The sequence below is a fragment of the Sturnira hondurensis genome, unplaced genomic scaffold (genome assembly GCF_014824575.4).
Source record: "Sturnira hondurensis isolate 20B ecotype Veracruz unplaced genomic scaffold, ASM1482457v3 Scaffold0004152, whole genome shotgun sequence".
NCBI classification, from domain to species: domain Eukaryota; kingdom Metazoa; phylum Chordata; class Mammalia; order Chiroptera; family Phyllostomidae; genus Sturnira; species Sturnira hondurensis.
Window position 1 is genome coordinate 6,607,997 of NW_028076783.1, and position 16,256 is coordinate 6,624,252.

Sequence of the window (16,256 nt, forward strand, 5' to 3'; positions counted from 1 at the left end):
CGGTCGCTTAGAGTTATTGGCTCTGGGACTTTGAGTTCTCGCGCCATCTTTCGGGTTGTTCGTGCCTGTTCCATAGCAGGATCAGAGCCCTAAAGTGTTCACTAGAACATGGCAACTAAGTTGCTGGGTTGTGACGTTGTATGTGGGGGCGGGGTCAAAGAGGGACTCTGGCGTCCTGTCTGCTGCCTGCCGCCACGGCCCTCACCGGTGCCGCAGTTGCTGCCGTCACTGGGCCCACGCATTTCGTCCCACTGCACTCGAGTGTGCCACCGCCATCAGCCCTCGCCCCCTGGGGCCTGAGTGGTCTGTCTCACTGTGCGCGAATATGCGCCCGCGGTCTACCCCGCACCCCAACTGGTTCCCGTCTGCCTACGCGCCTGAGTCGGGGGCCCTGTCCTGCCCGACCCTGCTCGCTGCTGGCTTCGCCCCTCTTACCGTCCCGTTGAATGGTTAGATGTAGTCGGACTTCCGTATAATTCAATTTTCTGTCCTTTGGTTGTGTCTTTGTTTCTCCAAACCTTTGTTGTGTTCAAACTTGGTTGTGGGAGAAGGCACAGTGTTTCCACCTATGTCTCCATCTTGGCGGAAGTCCCTCGCTGTGCTTTTGATTTGCAGTCCCTGGTGATGCTGTGCATCTGGCTGTCTGTGTCATCTGCCTTAGAAAAATATCTGTTCCGTTCTTCTGCCCATTTTTTAACCAGATTTTTTTTTTGCTACCAAGTTGTATGAGTTGCTTATATACGATGTCTATCCAGAAGGTATCCAGCCATGTAATATGAAAAATAGAGATACTTATTGTAGAAGATACCTGGTACAAGAAACACTGTACATGAGACAATGGTGCTGCAGTCCCCTTCAAAGTTTCCCAGTCGCCATCAGCTGTCCTTTCATATTTTCCTGAATCTCATTAATGGTCTGAAATCTCTTCTCTTTCAAAGATTTAATTTTGAAAAAGCCAGAGGTCGCAGGGGCACCAAATCTGGGCTACAGAGGGGCTGAGTCACCTGGGTGATTTGGTGTTTCACCAAAAACTTAGCATGAGACGTGATGCATGAGCAGGTGCATCGTCGTCATGAAGCTGCCAATCACCAATTGCCCATAGCTGTGGCTTTCTGAATCATCCGAATAGTTTCTAAGCTTGAACAGAGGAATGTTCAAGCTTAATTCAAAATTTGATGCAGGTTCTTTGTTCTACTCAGTCAGTTTGCATGCAAAGGCCACATAGTGTGCGTGCTCATTCAACGGTATCTATCGCCTCCACTGACTAGTGGCAGTGAAATCATTGTTCATGCATGAGCATTCCAGTCCACTCTCCTAGGCCACCAGGTTACATGAATGTTGTGCAAACTATTCTTGTTTTATTAACAATGGCTGGACTTTTTCTATATAGACTTCATATTTTGGATATTAAGCTGTTATCAGACTTCTGGTTTGCAAATATTTTCTCCCATTCTGTAAGTTGCCTGTTCAGTTTGTCGACCACTGTTTGCTGTGCAGAAGCCCGGCCTCTGTGCTTTTCTGTTGAGTCCCAGCTCCCTGTGGCTGAAGGACAAACTCTTGCTCTAACGTCCATCCCCAGCACAAAGCTTCCCCCCAGCCCCTTGGACTCTCTCACCTCTGGGCTTTGCCATGTGTCTCTCCTTCCTGGAATATTCCCCACTCCTCCCTGCACGTCCCCTCAACTCCTCATTCTCCAGCCTCAGCTTAAGCAGGTCCTGCCTGGACTCCCCTCTTCAGTGCTCCAGGATGTCCTGCGGCTCCTCCTGTGTCCTGGTTCCTCTCCTAGCTCTGCTACCAGGCTGTGAGCTGCAGAGGGGACAGACCATGCCTGCCGTGTTCACCACTGGTTTCTGCGGCCAAGCACAGAGTAAATGCTCAAGTATCTGTTGAATGCATTTTGCCTGCATCATTGTCTCACTGGATCTGAGTCAGTAACCTCTCTCCCACTTTACAGATGAAGAAACTGAGAGGGGCCAGGGGCCTGGCTGTGGTCACACAGCTAGGAGTGGGGAATGCAATTCCTGGGCTCGCTGGCTCCAAAACCCAGGCTGCCCCCCTCCACATTGACATTTGAGAGCCCCACCCTTTGCCAAAGGCAGCTGGTTCAACATACGGGCTCTGGGGCCAGGTTCCTGGGTTCAAATCCAGCTCTGTCACTTATCAGTTGTGTGACCCGGGGCAGGACACTTATTGTCGCTGAGCCTATGTTTCCGGATCTGTAATGTGGGGTAAGCATAGCTCTCCCTAGAGATGGTTGTGAGGCCCGAATGAGATGGTCCATGCAAAGGGCTGAGCCTGGAGACTGGCATAGTCAGTCAATGTGCAGGGTGACTAGGAACGCCCCTCTTCATGCCCCTGGGTTAGTGCAATTATTAGTACCTCCCCTTTGGGTCTCCGCGGTACCCGCTTGGATGGTTAGTCATGTCAATATCAATCCAAGTCAGTGTGATCACCTGCAATGTGGTCCCCCAACCCAGGTACTCTTCTTACCTCCCAGCCGGGCAGTGAGTGCCCTGCCAGCAGGGAAGAGTCCCGAGGCTGGCCCTTCCTGGGCCCTAAACAGGGCCCAGCCCACGAAGCCATCACCCAATGTTTTCTGAGAGCAAAAAATTCCTTCTGCTCTCTCTCCATTTGATCATCTGTTTACTCACTCATTCCTTCACCCAGCACTGACCAAGTTCCCATCATCTGCCAGGCATGGGCTGTTTCCAGGGCACAGGCTGGGGCTGGGGTTGAGGGATCAAGAGGGTGGGGCTCAACTGTGCTGGCCATGGGGCCTGGAATTACCAGGAGGAGGGAGCCAGGCAAGGACATGGGGGTCAGGCCCCCAGTCTGTGCAGAAGAGTGACATGGCCCACATAGTTGCTGCAGGACTTCCTAATCCTTGGGCTGACACAAAACCCCATCTCAAATTCTTCTGCCACAGGAAGGAGTGATGTAAGCCTGGGATCCCTGCTCATCACCATCCTGGCAGCATCGCTGTGGCTTCCACAGTCAGGGTTCACTGCACTTCCACCCCACGTCCACTGGTGCTCAGCATGCTCACTGCTGGGGGAGACCCAGGGTCACCCTGTGCACCATGGCGGTCATTAGCACAAGCTGGACAGCCAGCTATGTTGTCTGCTGGCTCTGGGACTTTGGGCAAGTGACCTAACCCCTCTGGCTTCGGTTTCCTCATCAGCAAAATGGGAATAATTAATAGAACCAGCTTCATGACTGAGAGAGTTAAATGAGGTAAATACACAGAGAGTCTGACATGGTGCCTGGCACATAAATGACACCAAGACAATGTCAGGCTTCCCAATGCCATATTCCCAGGAGGGAAGAGTCCCTTCCTGCTCACAGAGCTTTGCAACACTGCATTCATTCTTTGACTCATTCATCCTTCAGACATCTAAAGTCAGTGGGTCAGAATGGTCTGGCATACCACAGGCTCAGGAGGCAGAAATATCCTCACCAGCTGTGTGATCTTAGGAAAGTGACTTAACTTCTCTGATCCTTGGGATAGCAACCACACACACCTCTAGGGGTGAGGATTCAGTGAGAAATCTCCAAAGAGTGCTGGGCACACAGTGGGCATGAAGAGTGCCTGACACACTTAGGTCGTGATCAACCTTGGAGGCAAGTACTGGGAGAGGGGTGAGGTCAGGGGTGAGATGCACAGGAAGGACACCTGCCCTTCTGCTAAGGGCAGGGAGGCCTCCTGGAGGTAGGAAGTCTGAGGAGCTATAGGAGTTAGTCAGGTAGACAGACTAACAGGGCAAGCAGCTTCCTCTGATCTTGGGGACAGAGTAGGCTCTGCTGAGGTGGCCTAGGCCACCCCTCAGGGCCACAATGGCCTCCGGCCGGCCTTGCCAACCATATCCCTTCTTCACCTCATCACCTTCCACCTGAGAGTGTTCTCTGCCAGCCTGTGTCAGGAGGGCCTGTGTGAGAATCCCAGGCAAGCCAAGTGCCCTGTCCTGAGGTCAGACACAAAGCTGAACCTGCACGTGAGGGGTGATCAGGTTTTCTCGAGGCTGTCCATGAGCTTTTGAGTCACCAGTGCACATCAGCATCCATGTCACCTGTGCAGGTTACCACTTCCTGCCCCTAACTCAGCAGGACCAGAAAGGCTCTGAGACCTGCATTTTAGCAGGTACCTTGGCAATTCTGAGGCTGGAGTCCCTGGGCTGTCCTCGGAGGTCCCTGCTCCAGAAGTTCCCATTAAGAACCACAGCCAGGTGTGTCGGACCCTTTGCACCTGGAGCTCACCGCCCGCCTCCCACCTCCACTTTTGCTCCACCCCTCTGGCTGGCCACAGGAAGCCCCAACTTTTCACCCTCTCTGGCCTCCACGCTAGTCTCCCTGCTGGATTTCCTTTCTGCCTGGAGGATGCATCCAAGGCCCAGCTCTACAGCTGCTGTTCTGAGGCCCTGGAGGCCCCTCCGCCCTCTGTGCCCCCTGGCATCTTATCGTGCCCCTGTCACTACACCAAGGGGCTCCCTCCAAATGGGCTAGACTTTAAAAAGTTAATGTCCCATGGGTGACACTGCACGTTGCTAAAGACCCGATGAGAGTGAGGGTGAGCAGGTGTGTTTGGAGACTACATCCAAGGAGGACCTAAGAGGTCAGAGTGCTCAACCTGGAGACACGGTGCCTCTTGGAACCACGGCTGTCTCACATCACTGGAGGCCAGTCGATGCATAGGGAGCAGTTGCCTGGGGGTCCAGAGGGCAGCACTGGAGCTACTGGCAGGTGCTCCAGGGAAGCAGGTCTGTGTCCCCCAGGAGGGAAGCAAGGGCTCCAGATCTCCAACAGCAGGAGGCTCACAGGTGACTGCCGAGAGTGCTGTGGAGCTGTGGGTAATGGCATTGGCCCAATGGCCTGGGCAGCAGGAAGGGCTGACTTGGGTGTGAGACCCCAAGGATCCAGATTCTGAATCTGGGTCTTACCCACAGTAGCGGTGTGACACAAGGTCAGTGACCCTCTCTGACCTTCCCTGTCCTCATCTCCACAGTGGAGGTAGTATGTACGTCACCCCCTGAGTCCTTGTGGCCAGGCTATATGAACACATCAAAATGAAAGTGCCTTACAAACAGTGAACAGCTCACCCCTCTTAAGCCAGAACGTAACTCAGAAGCCAGACTACGTGTGTAGATTGGACACCAGGAAAGAAAGGTAAAAGAGAGGTATAGACAGATAGAAAACATTCCCAAAATATATGATAATAAGATTAATAGACGTAATGCAGAGACTATAAACAGTCCTAATAAATCTATAAAAGAAAAGAAACAAATAGAAAAATGGAAAAATAATACTCATATTTGTAGAAAAAATCCAAATGGCCAATACACAAGTGAAAAAATGTTCACTTCACCCTTAATCCGGGGAATTCATATTAAAATCTCAATGACATAACATTTGTTTTTCTACCAGTTCAGGAAATACTTTAAAAGTCTATAATACCTGATGTCAACAACAATATAGTGAAGCTGGGTTTCCCACACACTGGACACATTCTCACGTTTTGGAGGGGGGGGTTGGAGAGTGATTTAACAATGTTCCGCACCAATCCAGGTATCCTTCTTCTAGGATTGGATCCTGCTCAAAGATTCATGGTAAGGATGTTCACTGCAACATCGTTTGCAAGGGAAAATGATCTAAAGTGACTAAAGTATCCATTCAGTAGAGAAATGGTGAAATAAATTATGGTATCTTCATACCATGACTGCAGGGCAGCACTTTGTAAAACAAGGTAGATCTCTGTGTTGACATGGAAGGGTTTCTAGATGTGTTGTTGGCAAGTGAAGAAATGCGGGCCCAGTGCAATAAATAGCATGTGATAGAGTATGGATAAATGGATGGATGGATGGATGGATGGATGGGTGGAAAAATGTGGATAGATACATGGATAAGGCTGTACGGGAAGTGAGTATACGTAACTCCAACCAATGGCTGTTCCTGGGAGATGGGCTATGGCTGAGAGGAGAAGTATTTTTTAAATTAGTGTTTTGGATTTCTTAGGGAATATTCCCAGAAGTGGGATTGCTGGGTCATAAGGCAGTTCTATTTTTAATTTCTTGAGGAACCTCCACACTGTTTTCCACTGTGGCTGCACCAGTCTGCATTCCCACCAACAGTGCACAAGGGTTCCCTTTTCTCCACATCCTCACCAAAACTTGCTGTTTGTTGATTAATTGATGGTAGCCACTCGCACAGGTGTAATTTTATTTATTTGGGTCCTTTCTCTTTTTACTGATGAGTCTGGTCAAGGGTTTGTCAAACTCTTGGTTTCACTGGTCATTTGTATTTTTTTTAAGACTCTGCTTTGTTTATTTCCCTTCTGATCTTTATTATTTCCTTCCTTCCATTCATTTTGGGCTTTGTTTGTTTCTCTTGTTTTAGTTCTTTTAGGTAGAAGGAAAGGCTTATTTGAGATTTTTTGTGTCTAAAGTAGGCCTTTATGGCTATGAATTTCCCTCTTAGGACTGCCTTTGCTGTGTCCCATAGATTTGGGCCATTGTGTTTTCATTTTCATTTGTTTCCAGGTGTTACTGGACAGGGACTGGCCTGGAGCAGGTCTGCCTCAGGCCCGCCTGCAGTGTGTGGGTTTTTGACTTCATGTAGGAAAGATTTCACAACACGAGTCCAGGTGATTTTGACAGTATGTTTATTAAGGCTGGGGACAGTAAAACAAAGGAAAGACTTAGGGTAGAATGAGTAACAGGAGAGGCTCGGCGAGGCTCTGCTTTGGCTCCCTGGAAATGTTATCGGAAAGGAGTGAGCCAAGGTGGGGCTGCTGTCAGGTCACTGGGAAGTTAAGGTCTCAGAGACAGAAGTGAGCCAGGGCAGGGCTGTTGTTAGGTCACTGAGAAGTCAGAGAGGAACTCTGGGAGACAGGATCAGGGGTTAAGACTGGGTCACGCTATCACTGCCCACTGCCCCCTGGCTGCAAGTCTCTTGGGACCCTTAGAGTCTAGGACAAAGTGAAAGGTTCATGCCCTGGAAGGGGCAAGGGCATGCTCTAGAGAGAGCCAGCCCTGATGTTCTTTGTTTTGGGGATTTTATTTCTCTTCTATGGGTGAGAATCTTAGGAGAGGGTTTTAGCAGAATATTCATTAGTTCCCCAGAAGCATTTTCAATACGCTGATGCATCAAAATGAGTGTATAGGGGAGTTTGGGGTTATTCTTTGGCCTGCTTACCCTGGGTAAAAGTAGACCTTTACCTCTGTCTGGCTCAAATGAGGTTTTTGTTATTTGTTCCCTAACTTCATGTGTCCTTGGGCACAGTGGCATTAATCAGGTCTCTGTTCTTCATTTCCCAGAGAACATGATTAAAGCTATGTATTCTCTGGTTAGGGAGGAGAGGTATAAACTATTTGCTCTCAGGTGTACTTGGATAGGGGAAATACGGTCTTGTGATTCATCACCTGCCTGTAAGTTGCTCACTGTTTGGCCTTATTTAATTTTCTTGTCTGTTTCCCCATTCCACTTGCCCAGGATTTTTTCTAGCTTCTTCCTATCCTGCCTCACAGATACTTTTGATTTCTTCTTTGATCTCATTGTCAACTCACTATTGTTTAATAGCATGTTATTTAGCCTCCATGTTTTTGTTTGTGTTTTTTCAGTTCTCTTCTTCTTCTTTTAATCCTCATCCAAGGATATATTTATTATTTTAGAGAGAGAGGAAGGGGAGAGAGAGAGAGAGAGAGAAAGAGAAACATTGATATGAGAGAGAAACATCAATCAGTTGCCTTCCATACATGTCTCCACCAGGGATTGAACCTGCAACCTAGTTATGTGCCCTGACTGGGAATAAAACCTGCAACATTTTGGTGCACAGGACAATGCTCCGACCAACTAAGCTACCCAGTCAGGGCTTCATGTTTCTTCTTATAATGCGTTTCTAGTTTCATACCATTATGTGCAGAGAACATTCTATATGATTTCAGTTTTTAAAAACTTATTGAAACTGCCCTGGCTGGTGTGGATCAGTGGTTGGAGCATCATCCCGTAACTGAAAGGTTGCAGGTTTGATTCCCGGTTAGGGCTCATACATAGGTTGTGGGTTCATGCTCAGTCTGGATATGGGAGCATGCAACCCTAGTCTAGACATGTATGATCCCCGCCCCAGGTCCAGATCCCCAGTCTGGGTGCATACAGAGGCAACTATTAATGCTTCTCTTGCATCAGTGTTTCCCTCTCTCCCTTCCCCTCCCCCTTCCTCTCACTGAAAAAGCGAATGAAAATGTCCTCAGGTGAGGGTAAGAAAAAGTTATTGAAACTTGCTTTGTGGCCTAACATGAGGTCTATCCTGGAAAATGTTCCATGTGCACTTGAAAAGAAAGTATATTCTGCTACTTTGGGATAAAATTTCCTAAAATATCAATTAAATCTGTTTGGTCTAGTGTATCATTTAAGGCTGCTATTCCCTTGTTCGTTTTCTGTCTGTAAGATCTATCCATAGATTCCAGTGGGTGTCGAGTGCCCTACTGTGACTGTGTTACTGTCTATCTTCCCCTTTGTGTCCATCAAGATTAGCTTCCTGTATTTAGGTGCTCCCACGTAGGGAGCATAAATGTTTACAAGGGTTATATCCTCTTGTTGGATTGATTCCTTTAGGATTATGCCCCTTATGTAGTGTCCTTTTTGTCTCTCATTGTAGCCTTTGTTTAAAATTCTATTTTGTGAAAGTATTACTACCCCAGATTTTCTTTTTGTTTCTATTTGCATGAAATATCTTTTTCCATCATTTTAATTTTAGTCTCTGTGTGTGTGTTTTATTTTTTTATCTGAAGTGGGTCTCTTGTAGACAGCATATTTATGGGTCTTGTTTTCTTATCCATTCAGCTATCCTATGTCATTTAATTGGAGTGTTTAAAACATTTACATTAAAAGTGATTATTGATAGATATGTAGTTGTTGCCATTTTATTATTCATATTTATGTTCTTTTTTCTTTCTTTCTTCTCCCTAACGAAATTTAACATTTCTTGTATACTAGTTTGATGGTGATGAATTCCTTTAGCTTTTTATTGTCTGGGAAGCTCTTTCCCTCCATCCTTCCATTTTAAATGACAGCCTTTCCGGGTAGAGCAGTCTTGGTTGCAGGTCCTTGATTTTTATCAGTTTGAATATTTTGTGTCAACCCCTTCTGACCTGAGAAGTTTCTGTTAAGAAATTAGCTGACAGTCTTATGGGACTCCCCTTATAGGAAACTCTCTTTCTCCTGTTGCTTAAGATTCTCTCTTTGTCTTTAACTTTGCCATTTTGATTATGGCATGACTTATGTCACTCTCTTTGGGTTCATCTTGTTTGGGACTCTCTGTGATTTCTGAACTTATTTGTCTATTTCTTTCATCAGATTAGGGAAAATTTCAGTCATTATTTCTTCAAATAGGTTCTCAATCCCATGTTCTCTCTCTTCTTCTGGGACCCCTATAATGTGACTGTTGTTACACTTGATGTTGTCCCAGAGATCCCTTAAGTTATCCTCATTGTTTTAAAATTCTTTTCTTTTGGCCATTCTGAATGAGTGTTTTCTGATACCTTGTCTTCCAAATCACTGATTTGACCCCCTGCTTCATCTAATCTGCTGTAGATTCTTCCAAGTATACTCTTCATTTCAATCACCATGTTCTTCATTTTGACTAGTTCTCTTTTTATGATTTCTGTGTCCTTTTTTAAGCTTACTACCTCTTTGTTGACATTCTCACCAAGTTCCTTGAACATCCTATAACCAGTATTTTGAACTCTGTATCTGACAAACTTCTTGCTTCCATTTCATTTAGCTCTTTTCCTGGAGATTTCTCCTGTTCTTTCATTTGGGACATGTTTCTTTTTCTACCCATTTTGGCTGCCTTTCTGTATTTGTTTCTACCTATTAGGTAGATAAGGTAGATCTGCTATGTCTTCCAGTCTTGGCATAGTGGCCTTACGTAGTAGATGTCCTGTGGACCCCAGGGACACAGTCTCCCTGATCACCTGATCTGGGTGCTCGTCTCTCATGTGGGGTGTGCTTGCCCTCTTGTTGTAGTTGTACCTTGGTTGCTATTGGCAATGTGGGGCTGGCCCTCAGGCTGCCTGGCTGTGAGAACTGGCCATGACCACAGCACACGATCTGCTGTGTCGGGGCAGACTCCATGCAGACAGATTCACCCCAGCAGCGTGCCCCAGCAGTGGGGCAGGGTCTCAGGGAGTCATGAGTGTTGAGCTAGTGGAGTCACCAAGCTAATGAAGAATCAGGTTTGGATGTGTGGGGTGAGGGCTCCACATGGAGACTGTGGTGGCCTTTCTTCCCTCCATCACCCTGAAGCCACAAACTCAGTTTCTCCCTGTATGTCTCTGGCAATTCCCCAAATGCTTGATCAAAATATCTCATGAGTGTTTAAAGAAAGACTTCAAAACCATCAAAATAGCTTCAGCATGTGCACAAGATGGGTTGGGTGGGGTCCCAGGGAGTCCTCAGGGTAGAGCAGGTGGGCTGCACCAATTCACCAGGCTAAGCCGGACCAGCATTGGCCATGTGACAGCAGGGATCCACACAGGCAATGGCAACCGTCAGCAATGTGGCCGAAGAGCTCAATGTAGAGACAATGGCAGCAGTCTCTCCAGCCTTCACCCTGAAGCCACACAACTCAGTTTTTCCCTGTATGTCTGTAGGCACACCCCAAGTTTGAATTTTGAGGGTTTTTTCCTACTTTTGTGCATATTTGAGTTTTCTTTTTTTAATTTAATTTTTAAATTTTATTTAATTCTTGTTCAAGTACAGTTTTCTGTCTTATATTCCCAGCCCTGTCCCCCTCAGTGCTCTCCACCTCCCCCCCCATTTCCACCCCCCATCTTAGTTATTGTCCATGTATCCTTTATACTTGTTCATGTGAGTCCCTCCCCTTTTCCCCTATGATTCTCTTCCCTCTCCCCTCTGGACCCTGTCAGCCTCTTCCATATTTGAGTGGCATTAGTCATATTTTGCTTGCTTGTTTGTTTTGTTGTTTAGATTCCTGTTAATAGTGATACCATATGGTATTTGTCTTTCACCGCCTGGCTTATTTTACTCAGCATAATGCTTTCCAGTTTCATCCATGATGTTCCACAGGGTAGGAGTTCCTTCTTCCTTTCTGCAGCATAGAATTCCATTGTGTAAATGCACCATAGCTTTTTGATCCAGTCATTTACCGACGGGCATCTAGGTTGCTTCCAACTCTTGGCTATTGTAAATTGTGCTGCTATGAACATCGGGGTGCATAGGTTCTTTTGGATTGGTGTTTCAGGGTTCTTAGGATATACTCCTAATAGTGGAATTGCTGGGTCAAAAGGCACGTTCATTTTTAGTTTTCTTAGAAAATTCCATACTGTTTTCCATAGTGGTTGTACCAGTCTGCAATCCTACCAACAGTGAACTAGGGTCCCCTTTTCCCCACAACCTCTCCAGCACTTGTTGTTTGTTTCTTTGTTTATGATAGCCATTCTGACTGGTGTAAAGTGGTATCTCATTGTGGTTTTAATTTGCATTTCTCTGATAGCTAGTGATATCGAGCATCTTTTCATGTGTCTCTGGATCCTCTGTATGTCCTCCTTGGAGAAGTGTCTGTTCAAGTCCTTTGCCCATTTTTTAATTGGGTTGCTCATCTTCTTTGAGTGGAGTCGAGTGAGTTCTTTGTATATTTTGGAGATTAAACCTTTGTCTGAGGTATCATTGGCAAATATGTTTTCCCAAGCTGTTGCTTCTCTTTTTATCTTGATACTGTTTTCCTTAGCCATGCAGAAGCTTTTAATTTTGATGAGATCCATTTGTTTATTCTTTCCTTTATGTCCCTTGCTCTAGGGGACGTATCAGTAAAAATCTTGCTGTGTGGAATATCTGAGATTTTCCTGCCAATGTTCTCCTCTAGGGCTTTAATGGTGTCACGGCTTATATTTAAGTCTTTTATCCACCTTGAATTTATTTTGGTGTATGGTGTAAGTTGGTGCTCAAGTTTCATTTTTTTGCATGTAGCTGTTCAGTTCTCCCAACACCATTTGTTGAAGAGGCTATCTTTACTCCATTTTATGTTATTGCCCCCTTTGTCGAATATTAATTGACTGTAGAGAGTTGGGTTTATTTCTGGGCTCTCTGCCAATATCGCTGATGAACATAGATGCTAAAATCCTCAATAAAATATTGGCAAATTGCATCCAACAATACATCAAAAAGATCATACACCACGACCAAGTGGGATTCATCCCAGGGATGCAAGGATGGTTCAATATTCATAAATCAGTAAATGTAATACATCGCATAAACAAAAGCAAAGACAAAAACCACATGAGCATATCAATAGACGAGGAAAAAGCTTTTGATAAGGTACAACACCCATTTATGGTAAAGGTACTCAGAAAAATGGGAATAGAGGGAACATTCCTCAATATAATAAAGGCCATATATGAAAGACCTACAGCCAACATCATACTCAATGGGCAAAAACTAAAATCTTTTCCACTAAGATCAGGAACAAGACAAGGTTGCCCACTTTCACCACTTCTATTCAATATAGTATTAGAAGTTCTAGCCACAGCGATCAGACAAGAAAAGGAAATAAAAGGCATCCAAATCAGAAAGGAGGAAACAAAACTGGCATTGTTTGCAGATGACATGATAGTGTACATGGAAAATCCTATAGCCTCTACCAAAAAGCTGCTCAAACTAATAAATGAATTTGGCAAAACAGCGGGATACAAAGTCAATATCCAGAAATCAAAGGCATTTTTGTATACTAACAATGAAACAGCAGAAGCAGAAATCAAGAAAAAAATCCCATTCGATATAGCAAAAACAAAAATACAATATCTGGGAATAAACCTAACCAAAGAGGTTAAAGACCTGTATGCAGAAAACTACACAACACTGAAGAAAGAAATCAAGGAAGACACAAACAAATGGAAACATATATCGTGTTCATGGATTGGAAGAATTAACATCATCAAAATGTCCATACTACCCAAAGCAATTTACAGATTCAATGCAATACCTATTAAAATACCAATGGCATATTTTACGGACATAGAACAAACACTTCAAAAATTTATATGGAACCATAAAAGACCCCAAGTAGTAGCCGCAATTTTGAGAAAGAAGAACAAAGTAGGAGGGATCACAATACCTGATATCAAACTGTATTACAAGGCCACTGTAATCAAAACAGCCTGGTACTGGCATAAAAACAGGCACATAGACCAATGAATTTCGAGTTTTTAAAGAAAGTCTGTGGGAGCCCAGGCCAGTTGTTGAAAGAGCCTCAGGTTGTGGTGAGTTGGGTGAGGTGAGGTCTCAGGGAGTTACCTGGGTGTGGTGAGTGGCTATTATCAGCTTAATACAGACTCACCAATGCTGAGCCTAAGGCCAATCAGCAAAGGTCTCCAGAGTACAAAGAGGACAATCACCACCGCCCAGGGCCTGTGGACCTTTCACCAGTCTCAGGAATTCATGAGGGTGGAGCTAGGGACAGATTCAGATTGAGTCTAGTCCGGGGAAAGTGGGGACTGTTCCTCCAGCCCTCACTCTGAAGCTGTGCAACTCATTTTCTTCCTGTGCATCGCTGTGCCCCTCAAGCCACTGTCTCTCTGCTGGAGCCAAAGGTGAGTGCCTGCAAGCTACAGTTTTGTGCACTGGCCTTTTAAGGAGACAAGTGGGGCCTTGGCCGGTGTGATTCAGTTGGTTGGAGCACCTTCCTGCAAACTGGAAGATTGAGGGAGGGCTCAATCCCCATCAGGGTACATACCTAGGTTGCAGGTTCTATCCCCAGTGGGGGCACATACTGGAGGCAAATGATTGATATTTCTCTCTCACATCAACCTTTCTCTCTCTCTCTGCCCCCCCCCCCACGTTGTACCTCCTAACTTTCTCTCTCAAATCAATACACACATATTAAAAAAAAAAAGAGGGCTGTTCCAGCAGCCCTCCATTTCACCTGGGCAGATGGAATCCCTTTGATTTTCACAGTCAGTAGTAACATGGACTGCTCTTCCCAGCACTGGTGCTTTAGGCTGGGGAGCCTGGCGGGGAGCTGAGACCCCTCATTTCTAAGGGGGAGGGGGACTATTGCAGCTGAGATATCCCTCTGGATTCTCAACCACCACACATGGGTGTGGGGCCAGCTTCTTTTGCATCTCTGCCCCTCCTATCATTCTCAACCTGGCTTCTTTACATCCTTAGTAACAGAACTTCTGTTCAGCTAGTCTCCAGATGGTTTTTAGATTGGTTGTTGTATAATTTAGTTGTAATTTTGGTGTGGTCATGGGAGGAGCTGAGCACAGTGTCCACCTACTCCACTATCTTGGCCAGAACCTTTTTATATTTAATGTCTCAGTGCCCTTGTCAAAAGTCAATTGATCATAGCTATAAAGGTTTATTTCTGGACTTTCTTTTCTTTTTCTTTTTTTTTATATCCTTACCTGAGGACTTTTTTTTCTTCATTGCTTTTAAAGAGAAGGGAAGGGAGAGAACAAAGAGAGAGAGAGATGCTGATGTGAGAGAGAAACATCAATCGTTTTTCTTTTGTACACACCTGGGCCAGGGATTGTATGTACTTGGACCCGCGATCAAACCCACAGCCTAGGTATGTGCCCTGACCAGGAAGCAAACCCACAACCCTTTGGTTACAGGATGATGCTCCAGCCAACTGAGCCACACAAGCCAGGGCTATTTCAGGACTTTTAATTGTATTCTGTTGATCTACATATCTATCCTTATGTTGATATCACACTGTTTTGATTTCTGTAGCTTTATAGTTAATTTTGAGATTGAAAAGTGTGACTCCAAACTTTGTTCTTTTTTAAAAAATTTTATTTTTATTTAGTTCTTGTTCAAGTACAGTTTTCTGTCTTATATTCCCAGCCCTGCCCCCCTCAGTGCTCTCCACCTCCCCCCCCATTTGCACCCCCCATCTTAGTTATTGTCCATGTGTCTTTTATACTTATTCATGTGAGTCCATCCCCTTTTCCCCTATGATTCTCTCTCCACTCCCCTCTGGACCCTGTCAGCCTGTTCCGTATTTGAGTGGCATTGGTCATATTTTGCTTGCTTGTTTGTTTTGTTGTTTAGATTCCTGTTAACGGTGATATCATATGGTATTTGTCTTTCACTGCCTGGCTTATTTCGCTCAGAATAATGATTTCCAGTTTCATCCATGATGTTGCAAAGGGTAGGAGTTCCTTCTTCCTTTCTGCAGCATAGAATTCCATTGTGTAAATGTACCATAGTTTTTTGATCCAGTCATTTACCGACGGGCATCTAGGTTGCTTCCAACTCTTGGCTATCGTAAATTGTGCTGCTATGAACATCGGGGTGCATAGGTTCTTTTGGATTGGTGTTTCAGGGTTCTTGGGATATATTCCTAATAGTGGAATACTTACACCATACACCAAAATAAATTCAAGATGGATAAAAGACTTAAATATAAGCTGTGAAACCATTAAAGCCTTAGAGGAGAACATTGACAGGAAAATCTCAGATATCCCACACAGCAAGATTTTTACTGATACGTCCCCTAGAGCAAGGGACATAAAAGAAAGAATAAACAAATGGATCTCATCAAAATTAAAAGCTTCTGCATGGCTAAGGAAAACAGTATCAAGATAAAAAGAGAAGCAACAGCCTGGGAAAACATATTTGTCAATGATACCTCAGACAAAGGTTTAATCTCCAAAATATACAAAGAACCCACCCAACTCCACTCAAAGAAGATGAGCAACCCAATTAAAAAATGGGCAAAGGACTTGAACAGACACTTCTCCAAGGAGGACATACAGAGGATCCAGAGACACATGAAAAGATGCTCGATATCACTAGCTATCAGAGAGATGCAAATTAAAACCACAATGAGATACCACTTTACACCAGTCAGAATGACTATCATAAACAGAGAAACAAACAACAAGTGCTGGAGAGGTTGTGGAGGAAAGGGGACCCTAGTTCACTGTTGGTAGGATTGCAGACTGGTACAACCACTATGGAAAACAGTATGGAATTTTCTAAGAAAACTAAAAATGAACGTGCCTTTTGACCAAACTCTGTTCTTTTTCAAGATTGATTTGACTATTTGGGGTCTCTTGAAATTTCATATGTGTTTGAGAATCAGCTTCCCCATTTTTTATAAAAAGGCCACTGGGATTTTAATAGGGGCTGCATAGGAAATTGTAGATTACTTTGGGGGCTATGCTATCTTTAAAATACCAAATCTTTCAATCCATGAACATAAAATGTCTTTCTCTTATTTAGTCTTTGTGATTTCTCTC